At 51.2% G+C, this 22684-nt stretch overlaps 2 long non-coding RNA genes across 4 annotated transcripts in view; one reads left to right on the forward strand and one right to left on the reverse strand.

Annotated features, from left to right (window-relative positions):
* The window catches only part of LOC147353051 (uncharacterized), a 435406-nt gene that overhangs the window by 233193 nt on the left and 179529 nt on the right, over positions 1-22684 (reverse strand). For 2 of the 3 annotated variants that reach the window (XR_015145327.1, XR_015145329.1), the window contains exon 2: positions 3100-3607. This is a non-coding gene — a long non-coding RNA (uncharacterized LOC147353051). Of the gene's footprint in view, positions 1-3099; positions 3608-5030; positions 5163-22684 lie in introns of those variants that run through there. The other variant, XR_015145328.1, reaches the window with a different exon arrangement.
* LOC147353053 (uncharacterized) lies at positions 5109-11088 on the forward strand. The gene is made up of 2 exons (XR_015145332.1): positions 5109-5217; positions 10209-11088. It is a non-coding gene; the product is annotated as an uncharacterized LOC147353053 (long non-coding RNA).

The following is a 22684-nucleotide window of genomic DNA, read 5'->3' on the forward strand; positions in this document are numbered from 1 at the left end:
CTGCCTGGGCCTCAGAAACTCCCAAGAGGTGGAGAGAGAAAGCACGGATCTGAGAAAACTCTGACAAAATTATCCACTTAAACAAATCTCCGTGTACTGCCGTTTATGCTGTGAAGGCAAGATGCAGGACTGACTGACAAGGTTCTCAGGAGGATTCTGGAAAACGGACAGCCCTCCTTTCAAGGGGCACTTCTCTTTCCTCTCTGGCCGACACACTCTGAGACACACAGCCACACGTAGGCACCCACCAACCGGCATCTCCGCTGGCTTCACTGCACTCCCAGAACAACCACCACACCACACCGCCTGCTTCAGAACCTGCCTCTGCTTGCTGGGCTGAGTGGCCGGCTGCATACGCCCCTTGCTTAGGTGGGCTTGCTGGCTGTCCTTGGGCAGCTCCTTCTAACCGTGGGTCGTCTCCGCGTGCATCTGCGAAGGTGCAGGATCGGGCGTGTCTGCAGGACTCTGGGGCCTCACTGGTGGTGGTGGGGAACCCTGAACTCCTCCAGAGAGTTCTCCAACCCTTCCTCAATCCTTCCCACCTGAGAGCAAGCCCCCTAAATCCAATCAATTAACGACCCCAGAAAGTCAATCCTTTTGAATGAAGACTAGATGCTAGCGCCTAATCACCCAGCCTGAGAGGGGGCTGGTTAAAGCTGCTCACTGCGGGTCTGCAGGAGGGAACCCCCAGGCAGACAAAAACTATCACGGAGTACTGTATGTGTTGACGTGAAAATATGTCCCTGATGTGTGTTATTAGGTTAAAAAAGAAAAAAAAATCAGGCTCCAAACTGAACTGAAAAAAAAAAAAAAAATTCAGGTTCCAATGTGATTCCACTAGCTCTTAAAAGGGTGTGTTATGGGAGTGTTTATATAGAGAGGTCTCAGGGTTGGGAGACACCAAATGCTGACTTTAGTCACTTAGGGCGAGATACTGGGAGGAGGCATTCTTTTAAACATCTCTTTTGTATTTCTTTTGTAGTGATTAGATTTTCTACACAGAGTATGAGTTGTTTTTCATAATAATAGTAATTTAAAAGCAGCAAAGCTATTTTCATTTAACACGTTTGCTGAATTACAAGATGCCTGATTTTCTAGGTGAATCTGTAGTGACAGAAAGCGGGCTGTGGGTGCCTAGGGCTCGGGGAGGAAGGATGGGGAGAAACTGCTGAACGGGTCTGGGGGTTTCCTTTGGAGGGATGAAATATTTTGGAACTAGACAGAGGTGGTGATTGTATGATATTGTAAATGTACTAAATGCTACTGAGTCACCCACTTTAAAGTGGTGAATTTCTGTTACGTGGATTTTGGTGGTGGGGTGGGAAAAATGCTCTTTTGTAAAATAAACCATGTAATGAAGTTATCTGTTTATCTCCAGGTTGTATATTTAATAATTTCCTTGATGTGGGTAAGGTAATGTAAGTCAGAAGACGGGTTTGTCCTGAGGCAGGGGGCCCTGCTGTTGTCTAAACCACGGGAAGGGGCCGTGAGTGAGTGGACTGAGCTAAGTTATCACCAAGATTCCTTTCAGTTCAAAAAATAGTGTTCTGAAGAATGGAACCTCTCTACCCATGACGTTGGGTCTTTTTTTTTATAGACTGTGCAGGTCTTAACACAAAAGTTCTAGCCTGACATCCACTCATCCATACAAACCAGACCTTCTAGAACCTTCTCTCTCTTCCTCTGTCTCTCCTCCCTCCTTTCCTTATCATATTGATATGATTTATAGGAAATACATAATAAAAAGGAGTAAATCAGCACGTGAAAATATGAAATGGGGAAAAATATCAGTTAAAACTGAAAACTGGGATCCTACGCGTGGACTTGTTGGAACACACGATGAAGGGATGGAACCCTGCGTGGCAGCAGATCGTAAACTCAATCCATGTTCACCCCCAGAGCACATGCCCTTGTCCCCCTCTCCGACCCGGGGAGGCTCAGTGGGGGCTGAAATCCCAGCATGCGACGGATGGCCAGACCCCAGGGGCAGACCCTGCCCACGCTCGCCCAGCCTCCGAGGCGGCCGGCCTCGCCTTCCCCCACGTTCGCCGACCCACAGCACTGCGTGTCCACACCCGCCATCTTCTGATGTCACTGGTGAGGAACACAGACCAGGCTTCGGCCACACTCGGCGGGGCTGACTCATCACCATGTCAGCAAATGCCCCGGGGGTGGGTAGGGAGGGGTCCCAGGCCCGCAGGGGGCAGCTGGACAGTGACAGGGATGGTGGGGGTCAGATGGCCCGTCGGTGGTGGTCCTGATTTCCTGGGAACCCCAGGAACAGCTTACCCCCAGAGAGCCTCCGGAGCACTTTCTCTTTCTTCCCAATTCCCCTCTCCGTCCCCATCTCTCTCCGGCCCTCCCCCCTCCCGCTCCCCCTGAGGAGGTCCAGCTGGAGAGAGACAGCTCCGAGTTCAGTTGGTGCAGACAGGACTAAAGTAAACAGACTGGTCACCGGGCAGGCAGTTAGCAGCCTTTGGACAGATGATCAGCGTTGGGCTGGTGGCGGACCACACACACGAAGCCCCCTCGGACCACACAGGCGTCGGCTGCCCGGTCTGCCTCCCCACACGCACGCACGCAGGCCCGGCCTCTGCTCACTGCAGGCCCTCTGCGCCCCGGGAGGCTGGAGAAGCATCTAGACACCCGTGGGTGGGGGGACGGCCCTCTGACAGGCCTCAGTGTCCCTGCCTGCGAGCCGGGACAATAATAGCCACCAGTGTGCAGGGTGTGTGTGGACGCTGCCGCCCGGGGCCCATCGCTCGGCTCTGGGACCCCTGGGGCCCTCAGAGCCCCTCAGGCCGTGGCCTGCACCCTCCAGAGGCCATACACACTGGCCCAGGGCTGGCCACACCTTTCCTGCCCAGAGACGGCCCAGGAGGCCATCACCAACTGGAGGAGGCCCTGGGTCCCGCCAAGCCGCTCTCCTGGCCTGGGGCCCAAGGTGTGCGGGAGCCAGGGAAAGGTTCGGTGTCTGCCTCCTAACTATTCACCCCCTCCCTTCACCACCACCACCCTCCCCTCAGCCCACCCCCGGATCCCTGGACTCTGCCCTAACGAGGCGTCAGTGCCCTGGAAGGGGCCCACCTCCTGACTCACCTGGCTTATCACATAGAGATGCTGCCCCTGGTGGGGGGACGGTGATGAAGGGGGTGCAGGTTGGTCTCCGTCCTAGTGACACCTCAGGCCCCGCTCCAGGGTGGGGTGTGTGGCCTCGGGCCGCCCTGGCCCCACCTGCACGCAGCGGCGCTGAGCTAGGCCATCTGTCTTCATTACGCAGGTTTATTTGGGGAGGTGAGCAAGGAGGGGGCTATCCTGTTGGAGAGGACGCTTGATCTATCGGCAGGCGTGCTTTGAAGCCCCCCATCCAGGCTGCAGTTCTGCAGAGCATGGCGCATGGTGGTCGCCCCCCTCATATAAGCAGGGGGGTTCGGTCCTGGGGGCAGCCCTCCCTGGGAGAATCAGGTGTGAGCTGAGCCTTTGAACTTCACACTGCTGCCTGCTCCGTCTCCTTCCACCAGCTAGTCCATTATTATTGAGCCCCTACTACGCGGGTCACTGGCCTGGGCTCCAAGGATGCGCTGACTCCAAGGACAGAGGCCTCGACCTGCAGGAGAAGCAGAGAAGAAGCAGATGTACATAAGACTCTCAGAGAATGAGGAGAAGACCCCAGACAACCAGACAGGACGGCGGGGTGGAGACCCAGAGGTCAGAGCAGCTCTGGCCGGGGCTCCAGACTCCACACTTGTTGGGAATGCCATCCAGACACTGTCCACCTGCCTGGCGTACCAGGCCTCAGTCTCCCCACCTGGAAAATGGGCCTACAGTTGCTTTCAGGGTTGCATGAGGTCACTCACTCAGGCCCAGCCCCAGGGAGACCTGTTCCCGCGGGACACACGCCTTGTTTAATCTGCAGGTGGAGAAAAACAGATACCGGAGATACTCTGCCGTCAGTGGCAGGGAGGGGAGCCCAGGTCCCCTTCCTCGAGGTTCCTCCTACCACTTTGCCCTGTTCCGTGGGAAGGTATTTGGTTATTAGTGAATAATTATAAGGGTAAGAAAGGCTTTCCAAAGAGAAGAGACCCTGAAATCACTGTCTTGCTCAAACAGGTCTTGCTGTGCCTTGCAAATGTAAAGAGGGACGAAAGCCACACTGCCATGAGGGCAGAGAAATGACCTGGCTGGAAAGGAAGGGATTCCTGGGAGCTCCTTCAAGAAACAGGAGGCAACTGTTGTTTTCTTTCGGAGGCCTCCACTCACTTGAACTTCTGGACCCCGCCCTATGTGTGGGTGTGATGCGGGCAAGGTACTACTCTCCGGGAACCTCGGTTTGCTGCCCCGTGAAATGGGCCTATAGCCCTGTCCCCAGGAGGGCTGTGAGCAGGCACCTGGCCCACAGTAGGCAAGCAGTAAGCTTGCCTCTCTCCCCTCTTCCTTCTCCTTCCCATGTCTCCCTGTCCATGCCTTTTCCATTTTTTCTTTTTTTAATTCACTAACTTAAAAACTGGAGAAACAACCAGCGAGGACGCAGAAAGCAGCCACTGCAAACGGAGCGTGTGAGCTCGACCCATGTGTCTGGGGAAGCAGGGGAGGACCCAGGTCAGGGCCAGAAGCGGAGCTGGGGCCCTGCCTCCGCCTGTGTTTCCTGGACCTGGGGGTGGGTGCTGCCTGAGCCCCTCCTCAGGGCCAGGCGGGAGTCCCCAGCATGCATGACCTGTCACTGTGTGCAGCGGTCACGCGGCCCCATAGCCACAGAGGGCCACCCACACTTGGTTGTCGTGGTCTCTGCTGCAAGGCTTGAGGTCCCACCAGACAGACAGACAGACGGACGGACAGACAGACAGAGCCAGCAATCCTCCCACGTCACCCCCGCCCCCCAGCCCGGCCACGAGCCCCCCACGGGAACCACACCTGCCTGTCAGGACCCAGGGCAAGCACAACACAGACCCTCCATGGCCCGGAGGCAGTCTGACTCCCGCTGAGAAACACGGAGGTCAAGCCCCAGGGCTCCCCCTCTGCCCTCTCCTCACCAGGGGGAATCTGACAACAGCCTTGTTATTTATGCAGCTTAATGCGATCCAGAGGCGGCTGCCCGCGCAGGCCCAGGGAAAGCGGTTCAGCCCCACAGAAACCGGTTTCACTTGCTGCGTGGTGAGCCTGACATCCGGGAGAGAACCAGGAGGAGGGTTCCTGCGGCGGACGGCCCTCCTATGGACGGTGAGGCCCCCCAGGCCGACACGATTCCCTGGGCACAGTCTCCGTGCAGCCTCCCTCCCGGGCGTGCAGTAAACATTCCCTGATTAATTCCCGCCCTCCCGGGAGAGGCATCTGAGCGGGGCCTCCGTGTTTGCTGGCTTCCAGCACGCCGCAGGCTGGGAGTGTAAGCTCTCACAAACCGGTGGTCTTTCTGGGAGAGAAGCTAAGTTGGGTTTGGGTTTTTTTTGAAGGTAAGTTTTTTTTTTTTCCCTCCCCAAAGGTTTATCCTCTCCAGGGACTCAAGGACTCGTGCAATCCACATGGAATAGTCATTTGACCAGTGACGCTCTTTTGGTTTCTGTTTCCTGTGTTTTATGCTTGATGTCTCTATGGCCACTGTGTCACACCATGCCTGTGTCACACACCCTCCACTGTCTGGGCCTGTGATCTCCCATGGGTCACTTGGTGTCCCCGTCACTGGTAAAGCGGGGATGGAGCTGGGACTTAGCCCCCCTGGGTGTGGGCTAATTAGAGGTGAGAAGCAGACGACCAGCAGAGCCCGACACGGCTTTGTGTTCTGGTGACTCACGTCTTCATCTTCACTCTTGCCCAGAGTTGGAGGCTGTGTAGTGAAGGGATTACACAAGATGATGGAATCGCCAGGCCTGGGTTCAAATCCCAGCTCAGCCCCTCGCCCGCTGTGTGACCGGGGGCAAGTCACCTAACTGCTCTGTGTGCCTTGAAACAGCACGGTGAAAATAACGATAACGCAAAAAGAAAGCCCTACCAAAGTCGCTTTCTGATAAATCCTGTTTTAGGGTATTTTTGTCATAGGTAGATGTTTTTGTCATAGGTAGGTGCTCATCTTGGAAACGCACAAGCTGGGAGGTTGTGCTGCGGGCGACGGGGGGCTAAGCTGTCACTGTGCACTCAGGGCTCCCAGGCCCCGTGGTTGTCAAAGGGCCTCTGTGTGTGTGTGTGTGTGTGTGTGTGTGTGTGTGTGTGTGTGCAGTGTGGACGTTAGGGGCACGTGCGGTGTGGATGCGGAAGCCTGCCATTGTGGGGTCAGATCCAGGCTGCGGGTTTTAGCTCGTGTTTCCACCAGCACCCATCCTGCCCTGCATCCTGGAATGAGGTCCGTCCTGCACCAGCGGCTCCGTCAGTATCCATCAGCCGCGTGATTCTCGGCTGCCAGGGGCCGCGTATTTTACAAGCTTCCCACAGGCGTCTGTTGCTTCCTGCCTGTGCAGAGGCTGGGCTTTCTGCCTTTTGTTCCCTGCACTGTCCTCTGGGAGGGAATGGGCTGGAACGTAGGACGAGCACAACACATAACTGCGAACGAATGAATGGAAAACGAAACGGGCCTTACAGAGAGGACACTTCCCAGGAGGCTTTGTAGGGCATATTTTGGACAGATCATTTCTGTGGGGGGTGTGTGTGTGTGTGTTTAACTCAAAGTAATCTATGACTCTGAGTGTAATTTGCTCAAAGTAATTCTAGAATAGAAACGTGATGCCATGTATCGCTGCGGTGTTTTACTTTTTCTAATGATTTTACATCTATGTTGTCCTTCAATCACCTTTGAAATCCCACATGCTAAGTAGAACAACGGGATTCTGTCTTCCCAGCATCCAGCTTAAGCCCAGAGGACCCTGAAAGTTGTCATCAATTGTCTGGAGTGATCATGACCAGTGTCCACACACTAAGGGGATAACAACAGTTTTCATGGTTTCCTCTCTTTTTCTGGGGGGTGGGCAGGCCTCGCCGTGTGGCATCTGACCAGGGATCAAACCCAGGCCCCCTGCTTTGGGAGCATGGAGTCTTACCCACTGGACCAGAAGGGAAGTTCCTGGGTTCTCTCTTTTGATGTCCCATTCCTATCCTGGTTTCCTGAAATGACCCCAATAAAGCGGGTCTGTCCTCCTTTTCTCCCTCGGGCGGCCTCTGTCTCTCTGTGTCCTGTCCCTCTGCTTGATGGTGCCCTGGTGTCCCCTTCTGTGTCTCTGTCCCCCTGGGTCCCTCCCCTCGAGGGGAGCCAGGAGCCCAGTGCATTGCTCACACCCGCGCAGCCTCCTGCGCCCACGCCTGCCGCCTGTTTCCTGGGAATTTCATGCTGGGCCAAGCAGGGGCCCGGGTCTTCTCTGCTCCTGGCGCTGCTGCCTCTGCTTCCTGTTTACTTCTAAGGGAGGCTGGGGACCGCGGGCTCTGCGGCCAGCCCTGTGGTCCGGAGTGAGCCAGGGCCGCAGGAGGGGTTATCAGCCCATCAGCCAGATAGGCCGGAGGGCTCTGCCATCCATCAACTGTCTTCCGTCCCCGCAAATTCCCTGTCCTGGAATGTCATCTTCCTAGATGGATCAGGCCAGATATGGGAGTCTAGAGAGTTCCTGCAGGGCTCGGCCAGTTATTTCACTTTTATTTTCAGAATTAGGACATAGATACTCTTTTAAAGTGCTAATAAATGCTTCTTATTAAAAATTGCAAAAAAATCATCAAAATATAAATAAAAAAGTAATAGTCACCCAAAACCTCATCACCCAGGATAATGGTAATATTGCATTAAAGGTTTGTCTATGCAAATGATACCCAGAGAGATCCACATGTACTATTTTACAAAAGTGGGGTCACTTCACATGTGCTACAGCCGACCCGCTTTTCTTTTTAGCTCGACAGCACGGCATGGGTGCACTTTCATGTCAGGAAATACAGATCCACACCAGATACAGATACACAGTTCAGACACACAGAACAGACGCACAGTTCTACCGTGTCCCACAGGCCCCAGTGCTGCTGTTCAGACTTTTCCCAAGTTTTGTTGATGTACATTATAAACCACACTGCAGTGGACATTTGGTGCCCTGAGTATTTGCCTAAGTATTTCCTCGGGTCAACTCCTAGAGGTAGGGTAACGAACACAAGGCTTTCACGCTGGGAATATGAATGTGCCTGAGCAAGCCACCCACAAACAAGGAATCATCAGTTTTCCTTCCACAAACCCGGGCCCCAGCTACTCCTGGGTCCCTGTTCCCAGCCCTGCCGCACACAGGGCACCACCTGTTTGTTCCCTCTGCTGATGCTGCAGGTACAAAGGAGCAGCTCACGGTTGCTTGCTTTTTCCTGTCATTACGTGCCTGTGAACTGGTGCAGCGACTTAGTCCTACATCTTCATATTGTGAAGATCTCTGGGCTTCCCTGGTGGCTCAGACGGTAAAGAATCTGTCTGCAATGCAGGAGACCCGGGTTTGATCCTTGGGTTGGGAAGATCCCCTGGAGAAGGGAATGGCTATGCACTCCATCCAGTATTCTTGCCTGGAGAATCCCATGGACAGGGGAGACTGGCAGGCTACAGTCTAAGGGGTTGCAAAGAGTCAGACACAACTGAGCAACTATCACTTTAGTGGCCAATGGGTCCTCTCCACCCCTCCACCACCCACACACACCCCTCCACTTGGCCATTGAATATCTGAATCAGCTCAACTGTTTCTCTTAAAAGAAACAGTTGCTTGAATACTCAGTTGCTCCTGTTGCTTGAATACTCCCATAGCTGGAGAGCTCACCACTGTGCGAGAGGGGCCACTGCATTCCCAGCCCTGCTCTGCTAACCTTTAAAAGACAGTATGTATGGAATGGCCGTGCCGCGCCAGGAGCTGTGCTCAGCCCTGCAACGAACAGCATCTCAAGCCTCCAAGAAGGCTGGAAGCACGGCCCACTATCTCCCCAGTTGTTCCAGTCGAGGTCACGGAGATACGGAGGAGAAGGGACTTGCTGAGGGTCACAGGGCGACGCAGCAGCAGGGCCAGTAGCTGAGCTGTGTTGTTTCTCAAACACATGGAAACTGCACCACTTAAAGGTTCATGAAGGAAACTTCAACTCGGCTAGAAATCAAACTTAGAAAATGCCGGCCCAAACTGTAGATCTGTAAAGATTTCTTCCCCTACAGACGCTGTCTTCAGCTGCCCAAGGAAACTACAGCTGCCGGCAGACACCAGTTGCATTTGGGCTTTGTGTGGGGAGCCCTGCTGGCCGCCCAGGCCACAGAGAAGCAGGAGGGCGGCCCGGCCTCAAAGATGCCCTGTGACTCACATGTCACATAAGGAAAAAAAGTCTGAAGTATGACTTCACTGATGCAGACCCCCAAATTATTCCAAAGCACTCACCTCTATTTTTTTCTTCCCCCACTGAGAGTTGTTTTTAGAGATTTTTCTACCTGTAGAAATGCTCTTAAGCAAAACATCCGCACAAGATGCAATGACCTCATTTGTCCACTCTCGGGCCCCACCTTCCTGACTACCTGACACCTGTTCCCCAGCTACCTAGGCCTCATATTATTCTTCAAAACCTCATCCTTTGTAGCATCAGTCAGTCACACGTTAGTATGAATTAGCCCAACAAACTAAGTAGGCACGCCTTACCAGGAGTACTTATGCTCAGGGTGCATGCTCATCCCTGAGCTGGATGTCTGTGAACTGGACAGCGGGGAAGTCACATTTAGTTGCAGAGGACACTGCTCAGCTTCACTGAAATTAATCCTTCAATTTCATCTGGGCAGCTTTCTGCTTGCTTGGGCACCTGTCTGTCTTCAGGACATATAAACATAGGCTCAACAGTGGCCTGCTTCTAATCAGAGGAAGTTTAGGCCATCAAAATAAAATCTTTCATCTTGTTTCAAACCAAAGCAAACAACACTCCACAGCAACAATGAAAAAAAGTAAAAAGTAAATTAAACAGCAGCACACACCGTGATCCCTTTCAACGTAAAGATGCCACTCTGAGTCTAAATCTTTCCGTGTAAAACCACTAGCTGGGAACCACCACAGCTTGCAAACTAAATTTAAAAGCTTGCATCCCAAGACCCTTGAGCAAAGGTTACTCGAGGTCTATTCCGGGTTCAGGCAGGGGGAGAAAAAAAAAAAAGAAGCTTTATTTGGCAAGGAAGTGCCTTGAGAGAGGCGCTCGCTTAGCAGGGGCACGGAGGAAAGCTGTGACTCAGTGCGTTTTTCTTCTGGCATTTACAGCCCTGAAAAATGACTGCAGCTTCCTCCGGCCACTGGAGCCAGAGTCTGAAGAGGTGACCTTTACGGAGAGTCTGTTTACTCCATCCTCAGCACAGGACCCTTGCGTGAGCTCTGGGAGGCTGCGCCGCGCCTTGGCGCTGACCCCAGGGGCTGCATCCAGACCGCCGGCTTGGGAAAAACTGTGGGCGAGAGCGAGCAGGGCTGGCGAGGGGCTGCTCTGCGGGTGGGGGTGGGGGTCAGGCTCAGCCCCTTCCCACTGGGCGCTGGGGGCTCGCCTCTGGCCGGGAAACTCCAACACAAAGCGGGTCTGCAGCGACCACCCTCTCACACTCGCCGGCGTCAACCTCTGGCTTTTTAGACAAAACTGGAAGCGATCAGCCTGGATGGGGATCCACACCACAAACTGGATTGGAGTCGTGATCCCCTGGACCACAGAGGGGGGACTGGCAAGAAGGTTAACCTGGATGGCCCTCAGAACCCCCCAAAACAGAATTGCCCATGAGTTTTATAGCAGACGGGGAGACAAGAATCTGATTCCTCCACTGAGCCGCTTAAATGTGAAAATAAAGAAGCATATGTAACAGGATCTGCCGGTTTTCAAAAGTATAATTAAAACGTGCGACTTGGATCTATGTTTTTTAAGGATCGTTTTGAAACCTTCCTACTGACAACAGGATCGCTGCTGCTGACTTTCTCTTTGTACTTTGATTCAACTATCTTTCCTTTTAAAGAGACGTGTTCTGTTATAATCCGTTGGTTTCTGTTATAAATATAAAGCTCTTTCTTGTGAGAAAACCTTGAGGAGTTTAAAATGGAAAATTAAAGTGATGTGACATTTCACCATGCAGCAGTAACCACTATTAACATGGTGATAAATTTCTTTTTGATCTGTTTTTTTCAAGTGAGTGTGCATGTGTGTGTTTGTGTGTTATACGATGCATCCTTTACAAAGCCCGTGTTAGGAGTTTTATATTGTGCTTTTTTCACTTGTCAATACCTCATAAGCACTTAGCCAGGTCATTAGAGGTTGTTTATAAACATCATTTTAATGGTTGCCTAATATGCCATGTTATGGATGTGCCATAATTTATTTTATGATTGATTTCTTTGTGGAAAAAAAATTTTTTAAAGTGTGCGAACTTCCTTTACCGGTGGAAAAAAATAGAATAGCTGCTCTGGAATGGTTATTTGTGATTTCCTGAAATTAGGTCAAAAATATTAGACATTTTTTGTTAACCCAAGTGCCTACTTCCTGGTGGATTCCAAATATTGACCCAATAGTGACCAGAGGAAGAGGAGTGGCCAGACCATTTCCTTGCGAGACGTGAGGCAGGGTCCTGAGCTGAGGCAGGGCTCAGCTTGCTGTGGGGTGGAGGTGAGGGGTGCCCCGTCAGGGGGGCTGAGGGGGCCATCTTCAGGGTCTGTGAGTCTCAAGTTGCACTGAGAACAAGAGGATAAAAAGCGCAGAGCTTGTGTCAGAGGAGGTGCTCCCAAGAGTCCAGGCAAATTTCACAGGGTCCCAACTCTTGACCCTTTACTGAACCCCTAAGGGATTCTTGGGTGCAGGGTTAATTCATAGGGTCCTCAGTGATTAAACTTCAAAATTATCCCTGAATCTCTTCCACCCATAATTCTGGGAAAATCATAAAACTTTTTTTTTTTGAGCACTCACTGTTGACATTCAAGAGGGGAAACATTTGTTTTTGCTGAAGCTGAAAAACTATAAAATCTCTGTGAAACGTACTACATTGGGTGCATTACAGAGGAAAGAGTGACCCCCCAAAGTGAAACTTTTAGATGATTTTATGAGTAGTAAAAATCCGCAATGTCTATTTAGCAAACTTAGAAGAGTTACAAAATGAGCATTGTTTTGCTCCCTGGAGAACTAAAATAGTCACACTTATTTCTCCTACAGGGAATACATATCATGAGCTATGTGATGGAATTAGGAATGACTTGGTGCCCAACTCAGAGATTCACATGCAGTCTTTGGCTAGTAATTTGGTTCCTTTATGGTGTAAGGACCCACTGCAACATCAGGCTCCATGTGTGCCCTTGGAAAATTCATCAAACTCCTGAAGGCCTCAGTTTTCTCACCTGTAAAATGGGGTGCCTGCCTCGTCAGAAAGGAAGTAAAGCACAGACACTCCTTGGCACAGGCTGGCACATGGGCACACTCAGTACTTTTACTTCTGATAGAGTGTTTTGTTAGTTCTTATGGAAAATCCTGAGATGCAGATAGAACGTTAGGATAAAGATTGGTGGCCAGAGGCTTCAAGAAGAATGGATGCGATGAAAATGGCTTGACTTTGATGACTAAAAGTCTGGGAATCGTTTATGTTACAATTTCATATTCTAAATTCAATCAATTGTTCAGCAAGGGGGGGAAAACCACTACATACCCACAGATCTGAGACAGCCAGCACACTGTGGGGATTTAAATGATCTGAGGGACTCCTCTGGTGGTCCAGTGGCTAGGACTCCACACTCTCCCAAAGCAGGAGGCCTGGGTTCAATCCCTGGTCAGGGAGCTAGATCTCACATGCTGCAACCCAGAGTCCACATGCCACAGCTAAAGATCCCACGTCCTGTGATGAAGATTGAAAGTCCCGAGTGCTGCCACTGAGACCAGTGTGGGCAAAATGAATAAAGAAAAAGAAATATTAAAAAAGTGAAATACACAATCTGGAAGGAAGCTTCTCAGGTAAGTTCTGCTTTATAGTTTCACCAGCAATGCACAAGGGTTCTGAATTTTGAGATTGCATTTGACCAAACACTCGGCATAATACAATATGTGTGTGTGTGTGTGTGTGTGTGTTAGCCACTCAGTCGTGTCCGACTCTTTGCCACCCCATGAACTGTAGCCCACCAGGCTCCATGGGATTCTCCAGGCAAGAATACTGGTGTGGGTTGCCATGCCCTCCTCCAGGGGATCTTCCTGATGCAGGAATTAAACCCCAATCTCCTGAATTGGCACATGGATTCTTTACTGTCTGAGCCACCAGGGAAGCCCATAATACAATATACTTATTGATTCATTAATAATGATAATACATCTCACACTGACATGGTGATTATAAGTGTTATGGAGTTGTTCAGGTCTCACATAGAGCTCATTTAACCCTCACGACAACCCTGACACGTAACTATGGTCACCCCGACTCTGCAGAGGAACAGACGGATACAGGAGGGGCTCTCTGCCCATCTCAGACAACCAGGTTCCTGAGCAGAGGCCCAGCCCCAGCAGCTCAGCCTCAGAGTCCATCCTCTACACTGGGCTGTGGTATATCACAGTCTTCCATGTAGAGTCACACATTTTCTCATCCTAAAAATAATCTGGGGACTTCCCTGTGGTCCAGTGGCTAAGACTCTATGCTCCCAATGCCAGGGGCCTGGGTTCCATCCCTGGCCAGGGAGCTGGACCCCACATGCTGCAATTAAAGATCCTGCATGCCGCAACTAAGACCCAGCACGGCCATATAAAGAATTTTTTTTTAATCTATAAGCTAAAAAAATTGAATTTAAAATTAAAATTAAATTAAATTTTAAAAAATTCAATTTTATAAAATTGAAAAGAGGCAGCTCCTCCCCTGAAACGAACAAACCAGAAGGTTCTCTGGAGAAGAACAAAATGGCAACCCGCTCCAGTATTCTTGCCTGGAGAATCCCGTGGACAGAGGAGCCTGGAGGGCTACAAGTCCATAGTGTTGCAAAGAGTTGGATTCGACTGAAGCGACTTAAGCAGAAGGTACTCAGGCAAAGCGACGAGGGTGACCAGCCAGATAAACGGATGAATTTGTAGGTTTCGAGCTGCCTTTGGGGGAAGATGTCATTTAAAGCAGATAATCCTTGAGCACAGACAGAACATGCACTGGGGTGTGCCTCTCCTCCATTCACGGGGTTCTCTGGGAGCAGACTACAGTCCGTGGGGTCACAAAGAGTCAGACACGACTAAGTGACTTTCACTGGGAGCAGACAGAGGCATGGAGCACCATCTGGGGCTGAACCCTTGCATCCCAATATCAGACTTGCAGATCAGACCTGGTCCTTCCCTTTCGGACCTGTGCAGCAAGCCCTCCCCTGCCCAAGCCCATCTGCTGCCCTCCAGGCCAGGCCTGATGGTGGTCTCCATCAGCTGAGATGCAGTGATGTCCGTGGTCATCCGGGAAGAGGGGAACAGAGGGAGAGAACATCAGAGATTTCCCAGTGGACACGACCTACTAGGTGGGTGACCCAGGCAAGGCACACACCGAGTGGACTGGACGATGCTTGCTCTGGCCACTCGGGGGGCTCAGGGTGACTGACAGCTGGGCCAAACCTCCGCAGGGCTTGGTGTCCTCCCGTGCACCCTGTGCTGGGGCCAGTACATGACATCTGTCCAGACGGACACTGTGTTTAAAAGGGCAGCTGTGTGGCCAGGGCCTCACCCTCCTCCTCAGCAAATGGGTGTACGAGGGCTCCTACCCTGGCATTTTGGGTGGACGCCGGGAGATGCTGCATGCAGACCACCCCCGTGCCTGGCCCACGGCCAGCATGGGGTCAGGGTCAGCCAGCAGTGTGATCGCCGGGAGTCTGAACGTCGGGCCCGACTCACAGGATGCCAGGCCAGCTCAGGACTGTCTGCGGCCCCTCGTGTGCATGAGGCCAGGGGGGTGCTGATGAAGCTGAGCTTGGGTATCACCGCTGAAGTAACTGAAGGTAAACGTGTGGGGACTTGACCTGTGGTAATCAAAGAGAGAGTGTGTTTGCAAACTAGCAGGTTAGAGTTAGCATAAACCTTGGAAAGCATGGGGAAATTACGGATATCACTTTAAATTACATATCTTAAGTAGACATGTTCTTTAAATGTGATAAGACAGCTATGGTACATTAAGTCAATGCTGATCGGTAATTAAAAGCGGATTTCTTCAGGCTCTGCTGCCCGGGAGGAGAGATCAATGTCTTCGCACGGGAGCTGATAGCCCTCAGAAGTATGGTTTCAATAACCCTCAGGCCCCATTGGCCCTCTGCTCAGCAATAATAATGATTTGTTCTTGTAATGAAATAATAGTCACTGACTGCAATCGCGGTGCAAATGCAGGGCACGTGTCCATGGGTGTTGTTAGCCTGGGCATGACCCAGCATGGGGACGATTTCACAGAATTCTAGAACATCAGAGCCAGGCGTCCCACCCCATTGTTTCACAGATTTCATGAAGGGTTTGTGGAGCTGTTCACACACACCTGGGAGCCCCTTGCTGGTGGCTTCGATGGCGGGGGTGGGGGGGGGTTCCGGGAACAGGTTACCTTCTCTCTCCTCCTCCCCACCTTCCTCCTTCTGAGCATCCCAACTCTTTCCCATTGAAGGTTCCACATCTGTCCCCAAGAAATGTTTTCTCACTGCACCAGCCTCCCAAGCCTTTTCGGGACATGGGGTTCCAGTTCTAATCTGACATTCCTGTGTGGCTGAACCCCCAGAAGCTCCAGGAAAAGGTGGCAGCGTGGCTGGGCCTCGGGGCAGCTGCCTGAGGCTGTGTCCCTGGTTTTCCCATTGTTGTTGTTGTTGTTCAGTCTGTAAGTTGTGTCTGACTGTTTTTGACCCCATGAACTGCAGCAAGCCGGGTTTCCCTGCATTTCACCATTTCCCGGAGTTTTCTCAAACTCATGTCCATTGAGTCAGGGAAGCCACCCAACCATTCATCCTCTGTCGTCCCCTTCTCCTCCTGCCCTCAGTCTTTCCCAGCACTGGGGTCTTTTCCAATGAGTCCGCTCTTCACATCAGGTGGCCAAATATTGGAGCTTCAGCTTCAGCATCAGTCCTTCTAATGAATATTCAGGACTGATTTCCTTTAGGATGGACTGGTTGCATCTCCTTGCTATCCAAGGGACTCTCAAGGGTCTTCTCCAGTACCACAGTTAGAAAGCATCGATCCTTCAGGGCTCAGCCTTCTTTATGGTCCAACTCTCACATCTGTACATGACTACTGGAAAAAGCATAGCCTTGACTAGATGGACCTTTGTCGGCAAAGAGATGTTTTAATATGCTATCTAGGTTTGTCATAGCTTTTCTTCCAAGGAACAAGCGTCTTTTAATTTCATGGCTGCAGTCACTGTTTGCAGTAATTTTGGAGCCCAAGAAAATTAAATCTGTCACTGTTTCCATTTTTCCCCCATCTATTTGCCATGAAGTGATGGAACCGGATGCCATGATCTTTGTTTTTTGAATATTGAGTTTTAAGACAGCTTTTTCAGTCTCCTCTTTCACCTTCATCAAGAGGCTCTTTAATCCCTCTTCACTTTCTGCCGTTAAAGTGGCATTATCTGCATATCTGAGGTTGTTGACATTTCTCCCCCCAGTCTTGATTCCAGCTTGTGAGCCTCCCAGTGGATGCTCTATAAACACTTGCTGACCCCATGGACAAAGGCATATGTGAGCAAGCAAATGGCCTTCTGAGTGTGGTCAGGCCTGACTGCCAGTATACTATCCTGGGGAACTATCTTTAAAATACTTTCCTTTTAAAAATCTCCTGACCGGACTTTCTTGGGGGTTTAGTGGTTAAGAATCCGCCTGCCAACGCAGAGAACACGGGTTCAATCCCTGATCCAGGAAGAGCCTGCATGCTTTGGAGAAACCAAGCCCAGGAATTGCAACTACCGAGCCTGCGCGCCCTAGAGCCCACGCGCGGCAACGAGAGGAGCCCGTGTGCCGCAAGGAGAGGAGCTCCCGCACCACAACAAGAGGAGCCCCCACGCGCCACGCAGCGACAAAGACCCGGTGCGCTCAAGAGTAAATAAATGAATAAATGTCTCCCGTGCGCTCCACATGCAGTCCAGAGGGAAAGCCTACGATGGGGAAGTCAGGCTCTAAAAAGTGTGTCGCGGAGATGGACAGTCTGGCACTGCTGGGTGTACGAGCGGGTGGAAACTTCCAGAAGGGCCGCTCAGCAGGACGTTCATTCGCGAGTGTGCGTTTCTAGGCATAGGCCCTGGGGACCTAATTAAGGAGTGGGCCATGGCTTGGACTGCAGAGATGGCCACTGACGCCTTCTGTCCTGGCCAAAAAAAAAGCTGCCTGACGCTTTTTTCCTAGTCCATCCGTCTAGAAGGTGGTACCCAACACACCGCTCTCAGTCTCTGAAACAGTGTGTGTCATTACGTGTAATTTGAGGAAGAGTCTTGGCCAGCATTAAAAGTCCGCAACACACCATAAGCTGTTTAAGAAACAGGTTGAGGGAGACGTGCTCGATGGTAGAGTCCAGTGTTTGGAAGGACAACTGCGCAGGGGACGCCCTCCGGAAGGGGAAAAGCTCACCTCTGTCTCCAGGAGCGCTGGAGACAGAGGGTCAGTGTGCTGGAGACACGTGGTCACGCTATGCTCCGGTCGTCTGGTTACATTTACATGAGGAGTCCACTCAGAGGCCCAGCACTGCTACTGTTCGGAGCATCCTGTTCAGAAGGAGGAAACCAAGGCAGAGGGCGTTGCGGGGACCTGGACCCAGGTAGTTAAGCCCAGATCCATGCCTCCCCGGCCCCAGACTGGCGATGAGGTGGCGCCAGCACTGGTCGTCGCGTCTGGGGCTTGGCATCCCAGAGGCCCCCCTCCCTCTCTGCATGTGTGAGTTCTCATTTGTCCCCCAGGGAACATGCATCAGCTCATTAACAAGTAAGGACTCAGTTCAGCTATCCGAACCCTGATGCCTCTGGAGACACTGTCCGCACTGCCATCTACGCGGGTGAAGATTACCCTGGGAGTTGCCTCCCTCCCCCTTGGTTTTGTCCGTGTGGACCCGCGGAGGAACCCCCTAGGCTCAGGAAGGGGCGCCGCCCCTCAGCCCCTCCTTATCTGGACTGTTGAAACTGCACCTGGATTGTGTGTACAGCTCTTGGCTGCACGGCCCGGAGATGTCAACAAATTGGAGGTTGTTTAGAGAATTGCAACAGGATGATTAAGGAACGAGCTGAACGGATTTGTCAGGAAGGCTTTACGAGAGCTAAACACGGATGGTTTGGAGTAATGACAACTGTCCACAAGCGTGAGTGGGGTTGAAGCACTGGAGCTCTGGGGCGGGAGTGAGGAGGCGCATGCAGTGCTTCAGTGGAGCAGATCCATCTGAGGGCAGTGGTGGGGAGCCAGGAGCCTGTGTGGCTGAGTGGCCCAGGGTGTGTGCTCAGGGTGGGCTGGCACTGGGGCTGTGGAAAGGGCTGCTCCCAGGGGGCATCACTGGCCATCTAGGGCATCTTGGGGCATTGCTGGGCCTCCCTGAACGTCACTGGCCTTCATGTCACAGTCAGGGTGCATCGTGGCTGAGTGCCCTGTGCACGCTGTGCATATCTGCCAGGGAGGAAGGGCCTCTGTGGTCCAGCGCCAGGCTGCTGATGCTCAAAGTGAAATGGACAGGAGCAGGTTCTGAAAAGGGGTGACTGCAGACAGAGGGGCCGGGGGCTGTGGCTCTGAGCAGACACTGCTCCCAGGTCTCCTCCACTATGGGGTTAGGGGCCATGGTGAAATTTGGGAGAATTTCAGTGCAGTTTCCCCTGCTCGTCTCCAAGCTCTCTCTCACTCTCCACCAGGCTCTCCTTGCAGTCCCCCGAATGTCCTGGGTAAAAGAAACAGGTAAAGCTCAATGCCCCAGGCCTTGGGGGTAGACATCCTAGATTATCCCCTCTCGGGAAGGCCCTGGTCTGTCCTCTTCATCCCCCAACATAGGGCCTGGCAGGCGGGAGGTGCTCACAGTCACTCAAACAAATGACGACCACGACCGGGCCCCTCTCTGCCCAGGCTGTCCTGGCATCAGGATCATTTTGCCGTTTTGGGAGTCATTTCTATGATCTGACATATTTATTCAACCTGCTCGTATCCTGTGGAACCCATAGAAGCTACCCCATCTTTCCTTTTTGCTTTCTTGCTGTAACTCTTAAAGACAGAATAATTCCCAGTTAGTGAATGCCTCCCTGTTTGTTTCCTGGTGACATTATTTTCTAAACTGGGATAAGAAACGCAGGGGAAGCAGAGCCTACCCTTCTCAGATACTTTGGAACTGATTGATCAGTTCTTTCCATGGCTTTGATGGACTTCACTTTTAAGCATATTTAAGTTTTTAAAAATATCTTACCTGGTTCCCCAAATAATGTAACACATGCTTTAAAACAAAGCAGAGTGGAAACCAGGATTATTGAACAACTCTAACAGAATAAAATCCAGTGAAAAAGAACAGAGGGACAGGAGACTTCCTGGTAGTCCAGTGGCCAAGACTCTGTGCTCCCAATGCAGGAGACCTGGTCAGCGAACTAGAGCCCATATGCTGCAACTAAGAGTTCATGACTAAGACCTGGAGTATCCAAATAATAAAAATAAATATTAAAAAAAAGAAGAGGAGCAGATGATACTGGGCCCCACTAAGTATCACCACTAATTATTAAACAAAATTCATCATGCATATGCTAGGTGCTGGATGAAGAGAGCATTGGTATGCACTCCTCTGGATTATGAGCCAGAAGTTTAAGACCTCGAGCAGGAAGCAGCATGTGTAGAAATGGCAGGTGCTGGGCAGTATTACCCACTGAGTACAAGGCAAGCACAGAGGACAGAATGCCCGGTTGCAGCCAGAAATGGAATTTAGCTTGGGCTTCCTGGCCGCCAAAGGAAAAGGTGAAATGGGTTGAGTGAGGTGATTCTCATTGCTCAAAGAAAAAGACTGATTTTTAAAATGACATTGATTTAATTGGGTCACTGAATTAATCCTGCTGTTTGGGAAAGAATCAGTTTTTCACAATGACTTTGAGAGTTATCCGTGGTAAATTAGTAAGCAACAGAGCAAGAGGGAGGACACTGTATATACAGTGGTCCCCTTTTTGTAAAGAAAGTACAAAGCTAAAAGCTTTGAACAAATGCTGGAAAATTCTGGACGTTATTGCCCTGTCTGCCCACAGGGGTCCTCCCTGCAGGACAGCGAACCTGGAGACGGAGCCAGGTCCTCTTTGTATTCATCTGTATTGGCTGCATTTGTTCAGATGAGCATCTCTTCTTTCCCTAGTTAAACCAAGGAGCGGGGTACTTGAATATATATATATACATCTCTATAGAAGGAATAAGGGGCGTTTCCCGGGTGGCTCACTGCTAAAGAATTTCCCTGCCAAGCAGAAGATTTAGGTTCCATCTCTTGGTTGGGAAGATCCCCTGGAGAAGGAAATGGCAACTCACTCCAGTATTCTTGCCTGGGAAATCCCATGGACAGAGGAGCCTGGTGGGCTGCAGTCCGTGGGGTTGCAGAGTTGGCCGGGACTTAGTGACTAAACAATAGAAGGAAGAAAGCTTCCCCCAGGAGATTTCTCAGAGCGAGGCTGGGTGAGGCATCAGCGAGCCGTCCCGAGAGAAGCTTCAGGCCCCTGCAGCCAAGGGCATGGCAGCCCTGACAAAGACAACTCCTCCTCTGCGGCCATCAGGAAGGCTCTGGGAAGGCCAGCCCTGCCCAGCACAGGCGGGTCCGTGAGCTGCTTCCACACTCTTGCTGTCGTTTTTAGTTAAAAACCAGAAACAGGCGAGTGGAAGAGAGAACGAGGGGCCGCTGCCCACCTCCTAGGGGTCCTTCACAGGTCCAGTCAGTCCCCTTCTCCGTCCCCGAGGCCTGAGGCACAAATTGCAGTCTTGCAGGGCAGAGGGCTTTACGTTAATGGCAGTTGAGGAGGGTTTCCTGTGATAAACGCCTCAATCTTCACTGAAATCTCACGTTCTCAGCTTTACGGCCAGCTCAGCCCAGACCTTTGCAGACCGAATCAAGTCAGAGGTCACTCTGTCACTTTTTACAGCTCTGGCCAGATGTGAGCATCCTTCACTATCATGGTTCCAGCAAGACGGAGCCACTGAGCCCATCTACTGACCTCATGCCCAGAGATGGCCCGTCCTGGGCAGCTGCCCAGCACTGGTGGGGCCATCGACAGATTACTTCCTGGGCCTCCATCTCCTCGTCAATAAACGGGACCAGGGAAGTTCGCTGGTGGTCCAGTGGTTAGGAATCCATGCCTCCACTGCAGGGGAGTGGCCAAAATGGTGTGGTCAAAAAATAAATAAATAAAATAAATAGGATGATAAGTTCTGCTGGGGGTGGGGTGGCTGTGGTGTGAGATGGCACGTTACATGATTAGGAGAAACAAAAAAAAAACATACCAAAACGAGTAATAAAAAAAATAGTTAAGAGCTTGGACACTGGCATCACGTAAATCTGGACTTAAACCCAAGTCCCACCACTCTCTTGACAGCCTTCATGTATTCATTCAACTCACTGTGAGACTCAGTTTCCTCATCTGTTAAATGGGCATAGACATTAACACACTGACCTCAAAGCACACAGCAGGCCATCAGGCAGTGATCTGTGAGTGCCCTGTTTAAAACTGCAGTTACCCAGCAGGAAGGACCAACACAGCACAGCACAGGGAACAGCATGCAATTCCTTGGAATAACATACAGTGGACAAGAATCTGCAAAAGAACGTGTATATCACTGGATCGCTTTGCTGCACACAGGAAGCTATCACTGGAAATCAACTATCCTCCAATATAAGCATGAAATAGAAACCAGTGCAATTACCCATCTCCCTTCCCTCTGTTTACTTCTCTCTTCTCCAAAACACCTATTGCCATCCTGCTTATTGATTTATTTTATTGTCTTCTCTCCGTTCTCTCCTCCTCCCCACATGAAAGCTCCACGAGGGCACGGATTTCTGTGTCTTTCATCCTCTGCTGTCTCCCCAGCACCTAGCACAGAGTCTGGCACACAGTAGGTGCTCAATACATGTTTGCCAAACACACAAATTGTTAGCTAGTTATGCATGCATTCTCAGTCACTCAGTGTCCAACTCTTTGTGACCCCCTGGAGTATAGCTTGACCACCAGACTCCTCTGTCCATGGGATTCTCCAGGCAAGAATACTGGAGCAGATTGCCATATCCTACTTCAGGGGATCTTCCCAACCCAGAGACCGAACCCACATCGCTTGAATCTCCTGCTTTGGCAGGTAGATTCTTAACCGCTGCACCGCCTGGGAAGCCCCTATTAGCTAGTTAATGCCACTGCATCTATCCATTTGTATACTAGATAACTGAGAACCTGATCTGTAGAGAGTTAAATTGACATATTAAATGTACTTCGGTAAAGAACCTGCCTGCCAATGCAGGAGATGTAAGAGATGCGGGTTCGATCCTTGGGTGGGAAAGATTCTCTGGAGGAGGGCGTGGCAACCCACTCAAGTGTTCTTGCCTGGAGAATCCCATGGACAGAGGAGCCCAGTGGCCAGGCTACACTCCACGGGGTCACAAAGAGTCAGACACGACTGAAGCGACCTAGCATGCCAAAGGCACAACGTGTGTTATTTTCTGAAGTTCTTTATTTTAACGTCTTCTTTCAAAGTTTTAAACTTCGGGCATGAACTTCTGATCTAGAGTAGGGAAAGAGAGGAGCTTGTGGGGAAAGTCATGGGAATTTGGTTGCTCTATTTTTTTTTTT

The sequence above is a fragment of the Bos grunniens genome, chromosome 18 (genome assembly GCF_055505025.1).
Source record: "Bos grunniens cultivar Pamir isolate PY7600 chromosome 18, Bosgru_T2T1.0, whole genome shotgun sequence".
Lineage (NCBI taxonomy): Eukaryota > Metazoa > Chordata > Mammalia > Artiodactyla > Bovidae > Bos > Bos grunniens.